Source organism: Scyliorhinus torazame, chromosome 6 (genome assembly GCF_047496885.1).
Source record: "Scyliorhinus torazame isolate Kashiwa2021f chromosome 6, sScyTor2.1, whole genome shotgun sequence".
NCBI classification, from domain to species: Eukaryota; Metazoa; Chordata; class Chondrichthyes; order Carcharhiniformes; family Scyliorhinidae; genus Scyliorhinus; species Scyliorhinus torazame.
In genome coordinates, this window is record NC_092712.1 from 320,975,256 (window position 1) to 320,992,972 (window position 17,717).

General features: G+C 47.4%; 1 protein-coding gene across 4 annotated transcripts in view; it reads left to right on the forward strand.

Moving 5' to 3' along the window:
* The window catches only part of LOC140425632 (cadherin-12-like), a 774,748-nt gene that overhangs the window by 299,084 nt on the left and 457,947 nt on the right, over positions 1-17,717 (forward strand). The window lies entirely within an intron of this gene.

The following is a 17,717-nucleotide window of genomic DNA, read 5'->3' on the forward strand; positions in this document are numbered from 1 at the left end:
CCGTCGCTTCCTGGAATTTTACTCGTCTCAAAGGACTTGACGGCCTTTGTCACCTCATCCAGAGTTAGCGGTTTGTCCAGGCTTTCCTGCTTGCTGTTGTCTAAGACCTCTGTGATAGACGATAGGAAAGACTGGAAGGCCATGTTGTCTGTTGTCTTCAGGTCAGACAGTCCGGCATACAGGAATGTGCTGATCCTCAGAATGTCTTTTACACCCACCTGTGAGTGAGCACAGTTCAGCATCTCACCTGACAGCGCACCTCCAAAGGTGCAACAGTCTCTCAGTATTGCTCAGGAATGTCAGCCTAGGTCGTTGTCGTCAGGTCCTGGAGCAAGACTTGTGAATCAGAGTCAAAACGTGTTACGAACTGAGCCATGTCTGACATTTCTCCTTAAGTACCGCACTGGGAGGGAGATAGAGACTGCATGAAATATGTATATTGTTTGGATACATTTGCCCATGTAACTTGAACGCAAAGTGCACGTACAGGGAATGCATCATAATTATAAATGTTTGCAAAAATATCACACTTTTGACCGTTCAATAATAAATGCTGGATCTATTTTCTTATGTTGTTGAAAGTTGACACAACGGAGAGGTATCACTTCTTCTGAACAATGTTTCTGGAAATCAGAGAGTGAGATGATACAATCAGCTTCTTTGTGTGTGTGGTGGTTTGTATTAGGGGTAATACGGTACACCACGTGTCGACAGGCTATTGGTGGAGGGATGCCAGGTCCTGATAGGATCTGCCACCTACTGGACTCCACCCAGAAATGCTGGTATAAGAACCCAGTTTTTCCCTCCATTTCCCTCAGCAGCTGCATTCTGTAACCACGCTGCTGGGGATAAAGTTCTGCTTAATAAAGCCTTCAATTGCCATTACCTCAACCTGCCTCGCGTCATATTGACGGTGCTATAATTTATTAAGCAGAATTTAAATTGAAGAAAACGACGTGGGAACATGGAGCTCCGAATCACCCCGGAGTGCCTGCGCATCGCACCCCAAGCAGATAACTCGGCCTCTACCTTCAAGCACTGGCTGGCATGCTTTGAGGGCTACCTCCGAACGGCCCCCGGCACACCGACTGACAAACAAAAGATGCAGGTCCTCTATTCCAGGGTGAGTCCTGACGTCTACTCCCTTATCGAGGACGAGGACGGTTTCACCGGTGCCATCGCCGCACTGAAGGATATCTACATCCAGCCCGCCAACCAGGTTTTTGCTCGCTACCAGCTCGCCACACGACGGCAATTTCCGGGGGAATCGCTGGACGTGTTTTATAACGCCCTGCAGATCCTCGGTCGAAACTGCAACTGCCCGGCGGTAACAGCGAGTGAACACACAGAGCTCCTGGTCCGCGATGCGTATGTGGCAGGTTTGGCCTCTTCCCAGATCCGCCAGAGGCTTCTGGAGAAAGAATCTCTGGGACTTACAGAAGCTCGGGCCCTGGCGGCATCCCTCGATGTGGCCTCGCGTAACGCCCGCGCCTACGCCCCCCGACCACACAACAGCCCCTTAGGCTCCGTGGACCCCCGCTGCGGTCGACTCTCCGACACCCCCCCGACCCCCGCAAACCTGCGCGGCCAAAACACCAGACCAACCGGGGGGGCCCCACTGCTATTTTTGCGGCCAGCCAAAACACCCTCGGCAGCGATGTCCGGTCCGCGCGGCTACCTGCAAAAGCTGCAGGAAGAAGAGCCACTACGTGACGGTGTGCAAGTCCCGCGGGGTCGCTGCTATCTCCGGGGAAGAAACGGGACCACAGACCCAGCCCCCCCCAACGATCCACATGTGACCAACGGACGCCACCATTTTGGACCCCGGACGCCACGAGGGAGAGATGGGTGCCGCCATTTTGTCCACCCCCGACCGCGCTCGATCCGTGGACGCCGCCATCTTGGCTGAAGGACCCCGACACAGATGGCCACATACTGCCTGATTATGATGCTCAACATCAACAACCACGTCTGGCTTCGACGACCCTCGACCAGTTGCGACCCCGGACACTCCAGACTGCAACCACTACAGTCCTAGTGAATGGCTACAAGACGCCATGCCTTATCGACTCTGGGAGCACGGAGAGCTTCATTCATCCGGACACGGTAAGGCGCTGTTCCCTCGTAATTCGGCCAAGCACCCAGAAAATTTTCCTGGCGGTGGGATCCCACTCCGTTCAGATCACGGGGTTCTGCATCGCTGACCTAAAGGTGCAAGGGAGGGAGTTCCGAAATTACCGGCTGTATGTCCTCCCCCATCTCTGTGCGCCCACACTCCTAGGGTTGGACTTCCAATGCAACCTCCAGAGTTTAACATTTAAATTTGGCGGCCCTATACCCCCACTGACTGTCTGCGGCCTCGCAACCCTCAAGGTTGAACCGCCTTCCTTGTTTGCGAACCTCACCCCGGATTGCAAACCCGTCGCCACAAGGAGCAGACGGTACAGCGCCCAGGACCGAGCATTTATCCGGTCCGAATTCCAGAGGCTGCTGAAGGAAGGCATCATCCAGGCTAGCAACAGTCCCTGGAGAGCTCAGGTGGTAGCTGTTAAGACCGGGGAGAAACAGAGGATGGTCATCGACTATAGTCAGACCATCAGCAGGTACACTCAGCTAGATGCGTACCCTCTCCCCCGCATATCCGACATGGTCAATCGGATTGCACAGTACAAGGTCTTTTCCACCGTGGACCTCAAGTCCGCCTACCACCAGCTCCCCATCCATCCCGGTGACCGCAACTATACTGCCTTCGAAGCAGACGGGCGGTTTTCCCACTTTTTAAGGGTTCCATTCGGCGTCACGAACAGAGTCTTGGTCTTCCAACGAGAGATGGACCGAATAGTTGACCAGCACGGTTTATGAGCCACGTTCCCGTATCTCGACAACGTCACCATCTGCGGCCACGACCAGCAGGACCACGCGCCAATCTCCAAAAATTCCTCCAGACCACTCACGCCCTGAACCTCACTTACAACAAAGAAAAATGCGTGTTCCGCACCGATCGTCTAGCCACCCTGGGCTACGTAGTGCGTAATGGGGTGATAGGCCCCGACCTTGAACGCATGCGCCCCCTCATGGAGTTCCCTCTCCCCCACTGTACCAAAGCCCTGAAACGTTGCCTGGGCTTCTTTTCTTATTACGCCCAGTGGGTCCCCCAGTACGCAGACAAGGCCCGCCCACTAATCCAGTCCACTACTTTTCCCCTGACGACAGAGGCATGCCAGGCCGTTAGCCACATCAAAGCGGATATCGCAAAGGCCACGTTGCGCGCCATCGACGAGTCCCTCCCCTTCCAGGTCGAGAGCGACGCATCGGATGTAGCTCTGGCGGCCACCCTCAACCAAGCAGGCAGACCCGTGGCCTTCTTCTCCCGAACTCTCCACGCTTCAGAAATCCGCCACTCCTCAGTGGAAAAGGAAGCACAAGCAATAGTGGAAGCTGTGCGACACTGGAGGCATTACCTGGCCGGTAGGAGATTCACTCTCCTCACTGACCAACGGTCGGTTGCCTTCATGTTCGATAATGCACAGCGGGGCAAGATCAAGAACGACAAGATCTTGCGGTGGAGGATCAAACTCTCCACCTTCAATTATGAGATCTTGTATCATCCCGTAAAGCTGAACGAGCCATCCGATGCCCTATCTCGCGGCACATGTGCCAATGTACAAGTGGACCGTCTACAAGCCCTCCACGAGGACCTCTGCCACCCGGGGGTCACTCGTTTCTACCACTTCCTTAAGGCCCGCAACCTCCCTTACTCCGTCGAGGACGTCCGAACAGTCACCAGAAACTGGCAGATCTGCGCTGAGTGCAAACCGCACTTTTTCAGGCCAGATAGAGCGCACCTGGTTAAGGCCTCTCGACCCTTTGAACGCCTCAGTTTGGATTTCGAAGGCCAACGCGGACTTCCTGAACGTCGTTGACGAATACTCTCGTTTCCCTTTCGCCATCCCCTGCCCCGACATGACAGCGTCCACGGTCATTAAAGCCCTCGGTACCATTTTTACACTGTTCGGTTTCCCCGACGATATCCATAGCGACAGGGGGTCCTGCTTTATGAGTGACGAACTGCGTCAATTCCTGCTCAGCAGGGGCATAGCCTCGAGCAGGACGACTAGTTACAACCCCCGGGGGAACGGGCAGGTAGAAAGGGAGAATGGAACGGTCTGGAAGGCCGTCCTGCTGGCCCTCCGGTCTAGGAGCCTCCCAATTTCCCGCTGGCAGGAAGTCCTCCCGGATGCCCTACACTCTCCGGTCCCTGCTGTGCACCACCACGAATCAAACGCCTCACGAGCGCCTCCTCCTCTTTCCTAGGAAGTCCTCCTCTGGAACGCCACTTCCGACCTGGCTAGCAGCTCCGGGACCCATTCTGCTCCGGAAACATGTGCGGGCGCACAAGTCAGATCAGTTGGTGGAACGGGTGCATCTCCTTCACGCCAACCCGCAATACGCCTATGTGGAGTACCCCGATGGCCGACAGGACACGGTCTCCCTGCGAGATCTGGCGCCCGCCGGAGCTACCCACACCCCCCCAATGCCAATCACCACCTCCTCACTCCCGCCGGTTCATCCCGCAGCCACCCCCTTCCCGGGGGGTTTGGTTCTCCTCCCAGACCCGCCCAGGAGTAAGGACACAGGGGACAGCGCTACGCTCCCAGAGTCGACGGGACTCGAGCCAGCGCCATCACCACCACGCCCGAGACGATCGGAAAGGATGACCAGGGCGCCCATCAGGTTCATCGAATCAGTTTAACTCTCAACGTTTTCAGTTATTGTGTCTTGTTATAGTTATGGCACCATGCCGACCCTGTTTGGCCCGTTGCCCCAGTTGAAGCGATAATTTTGTGTTTTGTTCAAAGTTACGGCACAGTACCGACTCTGTAAACCCCTACCACCATGCGAACCACCATCCCGCCGGGTTTTTTTCAACAAGGGGTGAATGTGGTGGTATGTATTAGGGGTAATACGGTACACCACGTGTCGACAGGCTATTGGTGGAGGGATGCCAGGTCCTGATAGGATCTGCCACCTACTGGACTCCACCCAGAAATGCCGGTATAAGAACCCAGTTTTTCCCTCCATTTCCCTCAGCAGCTGCTTTCTGTAACCACGCTGCTGGGGATAAAGTTCTGCTTAATAAAGCCTTCAATTGACATTACCTCAAGCTGCCTCGCGTCATATTGACGGTGCTACAGTGTGTATAACCGTTCTTCTGAGAAACTGGAATCTTGTGAAAAATGCAGCATATGATCTGGTAGTGGTGCCCTGCAGATTCCAGCTGCAAATGTCCACTCATCTGAGGGTTAGTTTATAAAGTTGATAATTTACCCATTAATCATCTAAGCTGCTCTAACTACTGACTGTTAAGTAACTGGAATAGGTTGCCTCTCTGCATCACACCAGCAGCAGATTTCTCAGAATGCTGGTGGGCAGACATCAAGTGCATAATTAGTAGTTGTCTTCCAGACAATCAAAATAACTAACTGGCCATTAACTGTACGCAATGTACATCTCCAATGGATTAATTAGGGTGGTGGAGGGGGTGGGTGTGGGGGCGCCGGTGCAGGGGCAGGAAATACAATATCCTTCTAAAGTTAGATTCAGTGCTGTAGGTTTTCCAACGTCAGTAAGATTTCTAATGTGCCATTATGTTTGGCACAGGTGACGTACACTTTACTGTACAATTCATGCCATTTCTTTTTCTGGCTGTTACTTCTGCCTGACTGGCCTTCATATTGTGCCCTGATGTTTTATGACTTGTGTGGAGCAGTGCAACATCTATTAACATTCATAGTTAATGGCTTTGGGGTCATCTGGTGCTTGTATTTGTGCATGAGTTCAAACTTGCACGCAAGATTCTTCTTTACTCAAATAAAGGGTTGCACAATGTCTGATTAAAACTAGCACAATGTAAGTTTCCCCGAGAAATAAATTACTTTCATTTCTTTAGCTTTGTCCATGTACATCTCAAAGGCTTACCGAAAATCCTCATTCCATGTCCCCAGTTGGAAGCAGAGGGAAAGTGAGCTGCCATTGCAATTTTGTTGGAAGATAATCCCCAAATTGGATATTAGCTAAGGCCAAGGTCATCCTAAATGATCGGAATGTGTACAAGATCCTAACTCCCATCTCAGTGGGGGACCTTTCCCAGCTAGATGGCTGAGGTCACACAGCGTGCCATCCCAAGCAAAGATAGATACCCAACGAACAAAACTAACAAACCAACTGCAGCAAACATTTATCTTGAAAATGGAAAAATATATCAATATTATAATTTCACACCCAGGTAACGCATTTTGTGACTTGCTAATACAAGACTTGTAGCTTTCCTTTCAAGAGGCTTATTTCCTCCTTGTTAATCCACTTCGTTGAGAAAAGTAATCGAGTTTCAAGAGAGGTTTAAGAGGTACTGTAATGACTACTCTTAAAAATTGATTGCATATTCTCCTTTCAAGCTGTCTAGGTTATGTGGCTCTATTGTGTTCAATAGGGCATTTTAATATATTTATACACCCTGAGATTAATGATCTGGTAACATGAATTAAACTCCCACCAAGCCAGCTGGGTTGTTTAAATTCAGATAGTTTAATAAATCTGGAATGAAAGGCAATTGTCAGCAATGTTGACCATTGGTGTCATTAAAAACCCATCTGGTTCACTCACGTCCCTTAGGGAAGGAAATCTGCCGTCCTTACCTGGTCTGGCCTACATGTGACTCCAGATCCACAGTAATGTGGTTGACTCTGAATTACCCTCTGAAGGGTCCAAAAATGTGCAGGTTAGGTGGATTGGCTATGATAAATTGACCTTAGTGTCCAAAATTTCCCTTAGTGTTGGGTTGGGTTACTGGGTTATGGGGATAGGGTGGAGGTGTTGACCTTGGATAGGGTGCTCTTTCCAAGAGCCGGTGCAGACTCGATGGGCCGAATGGCCTCCTTCTGCACTGTAAATTCTATGAAATGGCTGAGCAAGCCACTAAGTTGCTAAGCATGTGGCTCACCAACATCTCCTCAAGAGGAATTATAGATAAATGTTGACCTTGCCAACAAGGTCTACATCGCATGAATGAATATCAAAAAAAAGATAGGTGTTTAACACAGTGTCTGTATGAAATCTACAATTAGAGGTCTTTTCTGGGACCTGGCTAAGCAACTTCAATATGTAGATGAAAACAAATTGCTGCGGGTGCAGTGCATGTGGAGAGAGAAGGGTGTTAACGTTTCGAGTCTGGATGACTCCTTGCCAAAGCTTTGTCTAAGTCACCCAAACCCAAAACGTTAGCTCCCGTCTCTTTGCACCGATGCTGTCAGACCTGCTGAGATGGTCCAGTATTTTCTGTTATTGTAATCTCAATATGGACCCTTACTCTTGTAAATATTAGGTATGAATTTATCAGTAAATATTTAAAAATGCAATTCCATGTCGTTTTCTGTTAATGTTTACATTTTTTATTTTAATGTTGGCATCATTGATGGGAAAAGTGAAATGGAGGAGTTACTGAGTGTGGCAGTGATAAGAGATTTAAGAGAGAAGAGGTAGTTTTTAGTCATTAATCCGTGAAAGTAAATTATTACCATTGACGATAAGGTCATTAAAAGAGGGTGCCTCGGTAAGCATGTCATTTCAGCGGCACAAACTAATTCATCTCCCTCCCGGTATCAGTGACTCCCCCAAGCCAATTCTACCAGGAGCTCATCAGCATTCACTGTGAAGAAAACTATTCAAACGCCTTTGCAAGTGAACAGAGAGGAAGACAAAACAGGATGTTATTGTGAGCCTGAGTTCTCGAAAGTTGCATCTTCAATAGAGTTTGATGGTGAAATTCCCTTAAGGTCTATAAAGTACAGAGAAATGAAAGAGCTCACCAGCTTTTCTTCTGCACATCGTTTTGTATGGAATATTATTCGTTACATTTTAAAGAGCAGATTTCAAAACCGAGTTTTTAAAAAATGAGTAACAGTGGTTAGGTGGATTGGCCATGATAAATTGCCCTTCGTGGCCAAAAAGGTTAGTAGGGTTTATTGGGTTACGGGGATAGGGTGGAAGTGAGGGCTTAAGTGGGTCGATGCAGACTCGATGGGCCTTCTGCACTGTATGTTCTATATTCTGTGTTCTATGTTCAGTGAGATGGGAAGGAACAGCGACTGATATTTTGTTCAATAAGGTGGATTTTGTGGAAGTGGTGGGAAGCTGGAGAGGGGTTCAGGGAGCGGCATTCCAGAGTTTGGAGCCTAAAAGGATAGAAGCCGGACCACCAATGGTGAGGCAGAGTGATTGAAGGATACATTGTAATGGCAGAAGAAACAGCCGCTTAAGGTTATAAAGCTGGAAAGTGTCAATAGTACATTAGTTATATTGTCAAGGGACACACGTGAAGGGTATAGTTTAATTAAGCAATTAGAGCACCTATAAAGAGAGACTGCTGGGCACTGAGAAGGTAGGAGGCAGATATATGCCATGTTGTACTCTGTAAATAAACCCACTATCAAGAAAAGGGTTTGCACCTGGTTTTATACTTCACCGCTGGCTTCAGATACATTTATAAGAGAGGTAACAGAAATGATAAGGAGACAAATCCACAGAGTGATTTTATTATGAGGTTTTAGATTAAATGGTGGACTAAACTCAAATATTGGTCAGCGGGCAGGGTGGATATTATAAGCCTGTGCTCTCAACAGGCCTGGAGCATAAATTCATAACAAGTATCTTAATGCATCATTTGCATTCATTTAATTTTCCAGCTGCCAATACATACAATACTTAATCCTCATTCGTATACATTCCTTATTTACTTGACATAATTTTTCTTCCCATTTATAAACTAAATTATTATTAATGCAGGCTGATTAAAAATCCGATCTAGCTATTAAAAGGATAATTATAGATGGATTGTGCTGCATAATTTGATTTATTCCCACCTATTGCTCAAATCTGGCATCTGATTAATGATTTCTTCACCCTTGCCCATTGCAGTGCTCATTGAAATGCAAGCCTTTCATTATTTAAGAGTTTCTTTTGTCAGATGGAGCCTCTGAATATTGCACAGTGAGTTCATTGATCCACTTCGAATTTTGTCAAACTCCTCTTAACTTGCGGCACCTTATTGTATTGCCAAACATGGCAAGGCAATTTTGAAGTTGGATCAATGACGCACAACGAGAAAAATGGGGGGGGGGAAAGCACAAAGAAATTAAAACAGTGCATAAATTGAAGAGGTACGTCACTTTCTTATTCATTCACTGAAAGAATAATAAATGAATTGAATAGCATCCATCTACCGATTTCGAATACAGTGGAAGCTTGTATAATATTGGTGATTGTGGGGCGAGGCAGAATTTGCAACATCCCACTGTCCTTAAGGATGTTGTTAAGGGTTTGTTCATATTCCTCATTTGGGATTCTTGAATATTTTATGAATAATGAAATAAAAGGTTGAAACCTGCCACAGTAGCTTCATCCCAGTCGCTGATAAAAGATTGGGATATTGATCAAACATGTTTAAGGGTTGGGAAGTCCGATCGACAAAAGAAACCAGATAAAATTTGTTGGGGGAGGGAACAATTGTGGATGGAACTAAATTGTTTGATGTGCAGAAATAGCTAAGGGTAAAGTTGACAGATACCCAGGGGTGTCATTAGATTTTCAGTTATGTGCCCAGTCAGTGTAAAGCAATAACAAAGCAAAGAGAATGCAGAATTATATTGTTCATCCAGCCTGGCATAAATCAAATTGTATAGAGCTCCATTCAAACCACAGCCTGAGTGTTTTGATGAGTTTTGGTCACTGAACCACAAGGGAAATTGCAGAGAGGAGCCATAAAGAAAGAAGAGCTTGTACTTATATTGGGCCTTTTATATGGCTTCAGTATGTCCCAAGGCATTTTACAGCCAATGAAGTAGTTTTTGAAGTGTAGTCACTGTTGTAATGTAAAAAAACTGCGTCGGACAATTTGTCCACAGTCAGGTCTCACGGAATGGCAATGTGATAATGGACAGATCGCCAGATTTTTTTTTTCTGGGACTTTGGTCAAATGAAAAGTATTGGCCAGGACACTGGGGAGAACTCCCTTTGCTCTTTCCCAAATAATGATTTAGCTTGAAGTGACATCCTGGGCTAATAATCTTTGCACCATTTACTCAGCTGTACCTGGATAAATGAATGAGGTAGCACACATTGCAGGTAGCCACACCTTTCACATCCACCTGAGGGGGAAAAGGGGCCTTGGCTTAACATCTCTTTCGAGAGACGGCAATTGGCACTCAACACTGCTCTGAAGTGTCAGCTTGGATAATGTGCTTCAATTTCGGGACTGGGATTTGAATCCGAACCTTCAAACTCAGAGACGATACTGACGCACTGATGTTTTGTGACTAAAAAGCCACAGAGACATGAAGCATTGGCAGTGAATATTTTCTGTAAAATCATTTGTGTGATGGAGTTATGCTTTTCTTTGTGATTTGACACCGCTTTGATTCCAGGGGAATAATCAAACCTTGTTTTCTGACTGTACTAACCTGCACAGGACCCACCTGGGGATGATTGTTCCCCGTGTTCAAATGGACTGAGTTAACCCAGCACTCGCATAAAAGGCAGGCAGCTGTAGAGCCAGCTAAAAAGGAATGAGGACCCGGTGAAAGTGAACCGGGCCCTGTGTATGTATGATGCTGTTGCTGAAATAAAGGACTTTTAAGAAGCTTGTTGGACTCCCCTGGCTTTATCACATTGGCGACGACGATGAATTGGAGATGTTGATGTGCTGCTTGTTCGGCTGAGCTACCTCCCGGGAATTGTTTTTTTAAAGAGTGGTCTACGGTACCGAGTTTGTTTCTGTGCTTTTTTTTAGTGCCTCTAATGTCATGGAAGGCGAGAGCCGGGTCGAGTTTTTTTTTTCTGCCCGCTTGTGAAGTGTGTCCGCTGGGAGTGATCTGGACGTGTCCGGCAGTACCAGATGTGGTATCATTCTGGTGTGCGTCGCGTAGCGTTTTGTCCATCTCTGTCTGCTGTTGTTTCCTGATGCTGGCAGAGTGGTCCACCGGGGAATCCGTTCTCGAGTTGCCGCCGCCTTTTGGAACGTCATTCTGGTCGTGAGAGCAGCGTTGTGTTTGGAAGACTGTTCTGCGGCAGCTTGGACTGTGGGATTTGCAACAGTGATGTTTTGCCTGCGAGCTGACAGTTATTGTACGACTGCAGGTTTTGTGCCTGCAGACTCTGGTGTGGAGTTGACTGGACATTCCATATGTGACTTCTGGTCCTGTGGAAGCTGGCACGGAACCCTGCTGTTTTTTTTTTGTTTGCGCTGTGTGTTTATTTGCCTGTGCACTGTAAGAATGTCGGGGCGACAGCTCCCTGGGCATTTTGGTAGGTGTTTTATATTTTGGGGGTAGAATTTAGAGTGCCCAATATTAAAAATTAAGGGGAGTTGCGGGACGTTGAGGTGGACATTGTCTGATGTTCTCCCCCCCCCCCCCTGTTCCCTCTGTGGCTGGAAGGCATGCCACGCCGATTGGGCCTTGGGTTGATGGGTCCGATGCTGTGGCGTGCGCCGTCCCCGGGTCCGGCTGTTGGCAGCTTCGCCCCCTGTGTGACTGGTGAGGGTGTTGGGCCGGACGTAATGCTTGGTGGAGTACACGCCTGCCCGTCCTGCGTCTCCGTTCGGTGGAGCCTTATCCGAATCAATTTTTTTTTTTAGGTTTGTTGTCTGGTCACTGTGGGGTTTGCACCCGTTTGGTCCTCCCCTGTCCACTCCTCCTAAATGGCCGTCCATGAGAGGGGTTTGGGGGGGAGGGGTGTAATAACCTGCACAGGGCTCATCCACCTGGGGATGATTGTTCCCCGTGTTCAATTGACCTTTGTGCATTGGGTAAACTTAAATCACAGATTTCACAAAGTACTCTGATGTTGTGGCTACCAGAGTAGCGTGGCAGCTGAACGTTGGAGGATATAGCTGCTTCAGGAGAGTTAGAGGGGATGTAAAAGGGGTGGGGGAGTAGCATTACTGGTTAAGGAGAATAAAGTAACAGGGTTGTTGTGGTGGGGGATTTTAACTTCCCCTATATTGACTGGGACCCACTTAGTGCTTAGTGCTAGGAGCTTGGATGGGGCAGAGTTTATAAGATGTATCCAGGAAGGCTTCTTGATGCAATATGTAGTTAGTCCAACGAGGGCAGGGGCAGTACTGGACCTGGTATGGAGGAATGATCCTGGACAGGTGGTTGAGGTTTCAGTAGGGGAACATTTTAAGAGTAGTGACCACAATTCGTAGTTTTTAGAGTACTTTTGGACGGGGGTGAGGTGCTAAACTGGTGAAAGGCAAATTATGACAACATTAGACAGAAATTGAAGAATTTGGATTGGGTGCGGCTGTTGGAGGGTAAATTAACATCGGACATGTTGGAATCTTTCAAGAGAGTTGATTAGGATTCAGGAAAATCACGTTCCTTAGAGAAGGAATGATAAGAATGGCAAGTTTAGGGAGCCTTGGATAACGAGGCATACTGTGAACCTCGTCAAAAAGAAAAATGAGGCTTTGGTATGGTCTAGAAGGGTGGGACAGTCAAAACCCTTGAGGAGTATAAAGAAAGTGGGAAGGTACTGAAGCGGGAATTAGGAGGGCTAGGAGGGGTCATGAAAAATCCTTGGCAAGTAGGATTAAGGTGAATCCCAAAACTTTTTATTCATATATAAAAAGAAAGAGGGTGGCCAGGGAAAGGATTGGACCACTGAAGGACAGTGGGGGGAATCTATCTGTTGAGCCAGAGGAAATGGTACTACATGAGTACTTTGCATCAGTGTTCACCAAAGAAAAGGACTTTGTGGAAGGTGATTCTTGGGTAGGGTGTGTGGACAGTCGGGATCATGTTGACATCGAAAAGGAGAAGGTATTGGATGTTTTAAAAGACATTAAGGTAGATAAGTCTCTTCGGCTGGATGGGTTTTACCCCAGAATACTGAGGGAAGCAAGGGAGGAAATTGCTGGGGCCTTGACTGACATCTTTGTATCCTCATTGGCTACAGGTGAGATCCCAGAGGACTGGAGAATAGCTAATGAGGTGCCGCTGTTTAAGAAAGGTAGAAGGGATAATCCAGGAAACTATAGGCCGGTGAGTCTCACGTCAGTAGTAGGTAAATTATTGGAGAGAATTCTTAGGGACAGGATTTATATTCATTTGGAAACAAATGGACTCCTTAGCAATAGACAGGATGATTTTGTGAAGGGGAGGTCATGCCTCATTAACTTGATCAAGTTTTTTGAGGAGGTGACACAGATGATTAAGGGCAGCACGGTAGCATAGTGGTTTGCACAATTGCTTCACAGCTCCAGGGTCCCAGGTTCGATTCCCGGCTTGGGTCACTGTCTGTGCGGAGTCTGCACATCCTCCCCGTGTGTGCGTGGGTTTCCTCAGAGTGCTCCGGTTTCCTCCCACAGTCCAAAGATGTACAGGTTAGGTGGATTGGCCATGCTAAATTGCCCTTGGTGTCCAAAATTGCCCTTAGTGTTGGGTGGGGTTACTGGGTTATGGGGATAGGGTGGAGTTGTGGGCCTGGGTACGGTGCTCTTTCTATGAGCTGGTGCAGACTCGATGGGCCGAATGGCCTCCTTCTGTACTGCAAATTCTATGAGTTCTATGATTGATGAGGGGAGGGCAGTGGATGTTGTTTACATGGACTTCAGTAAAGCCTTTGACAAGGTGCCTCACAGCAGACTGGTACAAAAGGTGAAGTCACATGGGATCAGGTGAGGTGGCAAGATGGATACAGAACTGGCTAGGTCACAGAAGGTAAAGGGTAGCAGTAGAAGGGTGTTTTTCTGAATAGAAGGTTGTGACCAGTAGTGTTCCACAGTGATCTGTGCTGGGGCCTCTGTTGTTCGTGGTGTACATAAACGATTTGGAGGAAAATGTAGGTGGTCTGATTAGTAATTTTGCAGATGACACCAAGGTTGGTGGAGTTACAGATAGTGTTGAGGGTTGTCAGAGGGTACAGCAGGACATAGATAGGTTGGAGACTTGGGCAGAGAAATATCAAATGGAGTTTAATCAGGACAAATGTGAGGTAATGCATGTGGTGTTGGGTGCTCTGAGGTACAGACGAACCAACACGGTTGCGATTGGTACAACGCAGTTTTATTCCAACTAGTACTTGGTACTCAGCACGTGGTGAATGTGTGAGTGTCTTGTTAATGAGGTCCTGGCCTTGTCCTGTCTCCAGATGGACTGCCCAGGAGGTGTTGTGTTTCTTGTCTTATACTGTGTCTGCTCTTGTCTGTGATTGGCTGTCGTGTTATGTGTGCTAATTGGTCTGTTGGTCTGTCTATCATGATGTGTGTGTTGTGATGTGTGTTTGAATATCATGACAATGCATTTTGGTAGCTCTAACATAGAGGGGAAATATACCGTAAATGGCAAAACTCTTAGGAATATAGAAAGTCAGTGAGATCTGGGCGTGCAGGTCCACAGATCTTTGAACGTGGCAACACAGGTAGACAATGTCGTCAAGAAAGCATATGGAATGCTCGCCTTCATTGAACAGGGCATCAAGTATAAAACTGGGAAGTCATGCTACAGTTGTATAGAATCTTGGCAAGGCCGCACCTGGAATATTGCGCACAATTCTGGTCGCCACACCACCAGAAGGATGTGGAGGCTTTGGAGAGGGTGCAGAGGAGGTTTACCCAGATGTTGCCGGGTCTGGAGGATGTTAGCTATGCAGAGAGGTTGAATAGACTCGGACTGTTTTCATCAGAACGGCGGAGGTTGAGGGGCGACCTGATCGAGGTCTACAAGATTATGAGGGGTATGGATAGAGTGGATGGGCAGGCATTCTTTCCCAGGGTGGAAGGGTCAGTCACCAGGGGGCACAGGGTTAAGGTCCATCGGGCAATGTTTAGAGGAGATGTGCGAGGCAGGTTTTTTACACAGAGGGTGGTGAGTGCCTGGAACGTGTTGCCAGGGGAGGTTGTGGAAGCAGATACATTAACAGAGTTCGAAAGGCATCTCGACAAATACATGGATAGGACGGGTATAGAGGGATACGGCACAAGGAAGTTCTGAAGGTTTTGGCGAGGTTGGTATCATGACCAGTACAGGCTTGGAGGGCCGAAGGGCCTGTTCCTGTGCTGTATTGTTCTTTATTCTTTGTATAACTGATTACAGTAAATATCAGTGTGAGATAATTAAACTGGGCTAATAGACTGGACCAACTAGGATCCTTCCGCCTTAAAAAGATGCAACATTATCATGAGTAACAAGGCCTGTAGCAGCAGGAGGTGATGGTGGGGGGCGCACCGAGCAGAGGGGCTGAATGGCCTCACCCTGAAGGAAGCAGGATCTATGTCAAGCTGAAAGGTGGAACCAGAGGCCATGTGGTGAGTGGAGAAAGGAGGCAGAACGTAAGGGTAGCAGTCTGACAGGAGCATGGGGCAGCTTCCCTGTATGTATCTAATGGAGAAAATTGGAAACCTCGTCAAACTGACTATGAACACCCTCAGGAGAGGCTTCAGGAGAAAGACAATCAGTGAAACCACTGCAGCCAGGAATTGAGCAGTAGGACGAGCCTGGTGACTCGCCCCGTTGACGAGCTGAGGCCCCAAATAAGACAGGGACCCGAAGCATGGGCAGTGAATATTTTCTGCAGATAATTTGTTTTAATGGAGTTTGCTTTTCTTTGAGGTTTGAAACCGCTTTGATACCGGGTGAATAATCAAACCTTGTTTTCCAACTTTTGTGCATTGGGTATGCATAAATCACAGATTTCACAAGATGTAATTGATTACTGTAAATGGTCAGAAAATCTCAGTGCAGAATATCACTTCACGCTAAGTCAGGGCAGTAAGACAGAGGAATAACGGTTTTCAACTGGAGGAAAGCAAATGAGAGGATGTTCTTCTTTGTTCAAAGATCAATTAAAATGTGGCATGAATTATAGGGTGGAGGAGTGAAGCATTGGAGTTATTTCAGAGTTATTTAAGGTATTCTGAGGGACAGGATCTACAGCCATTTAGACAGGCAAGGGTTAATCAGGGAAAGTCAGCATGGCTTTGTAAGGAGAAAGTCATGTCTTACAAATTTGATTGAGTACTTTGAAGGTAAATGAGGGCAGTGCGGTCAACATTGTCAACATGGACTTTAGCAAGGCCTTTGATAAAGTACCGCATGGTAGTTTTTGCAAAGGGTTAAATCTCACGGAATCCAGGGCGAGGTAGCCAATTGGATACAAAATTGGCTTGGCAACCGAAGTCAAAGCGTGGTTGTGGAGGGTTGTTTTTCAAACTGGAGGCCTGTGGCATGGTGGTTAGTGAAGAAGGTTATATGAGATTGCAACAGGATCTTGACCAATTGGACCTGTTGGCCGATGAATGGCAGATGGAGTTTAATTTGGATAAATGTGAGGTGATGCATTTTGGTCGATCAAATCAGGGCAGGACCTACTCAGTTAATGGTAGGGAGTTGGGGAGAGTTACAGAACAAAGAGATCTAGGGGTACAGGTTCATAGCTCCTTGAAGGCGGAGACGCAGATGGACAGGGTGGTGAAAAAGGCATTCGGCATGCTAGATTTTATTGGTCAGAATATTGGATACAGGAGTTGGGACGTCTTGTGAAAAAATTAACATCGCTTATTGTCAGAAGTAAGCTTCAAATGAAGTTCCTGTGAGAAGCCCCTAGTCGCCACAATCCGGCGCCTGTTCAGGGAGGCTGGTACGGGAATTGAACCCGCGCTGCTGGCTGCCTTGTTCTGCTTCAAAAGCCAGCTCTTTAGCCCTGTGCTAAACCATTTGTTTCTTCTTTTTTTTCATTTCATTGTCCCAGCACACAGAGAGATGGCAATCGCCAGAATTTCCATGAGTGACAAGTTTCACCCTGGAATCTGTGCCCAGGTTTAACATTTGTTCCCCAATTATAATCTATCAATCACTTGAAAAAAGTAATGGATCCTCATCACATTTTCCCACGTTTTCTGTTATTCATTCATGGGGTGTGGGTATTGCTGGTCAGGCCAACATTTATTATCCCTCCTTACTTCTTTTTGAGAAGTTCGTGAACTATTGCAGTCTGTGGGAATTATCGTTTTTCTTAACCGTTTGGATGCCACTGAGTGTCTGGCCTGCATGTCGCCCCGTGTTGCAGCATCATTTTTTAAGGATGGCTGGCTTGCTCCCCTATCCTGCTCATTAAACCAGGGTTGATTTCCTGGCTTGACAATAATAGTAGAATGAAAGCTATGCCGGGCAAAGAGGTTACAGATTGTCGTTGAATGCAATTCTGCTGCTGATGGTCCACAGAGCCTCATGGATGGCCAATTCCGAGCTGCTAGATGTGTTAATTTAGCATGATGACAGCCAAACAACACAATGGAATGAACCCTCAGTGGGAAAACAGGACTTTGCTTCCACAAGGACTGTGCAGTGAGTGCTCCTCCCAATACTGTCACGGACGGATGCCCCTGTGACAGGCAGGCTGGTCAGATTGATGTCACCACCTGCTGCAGGTCTAGTTTGGAAGATATACCCTTCAGACTCTCTCTGCTTGCTAAGTGGTGATACTACCTGCCAATGAGGGAAGAAAGGAAAGAAATAATGGTTCTTTTACATGCTATCTGCTCGGCCATCAGGGGGTGCAATCCTGCGTTACCTCTGTTAATAGGAAACAGAAATTGTAACATTGAAACAATGCTCCCAATTTCCTTTCTCATTCACATGGGCAGAGTTTCTGTTGCCAGA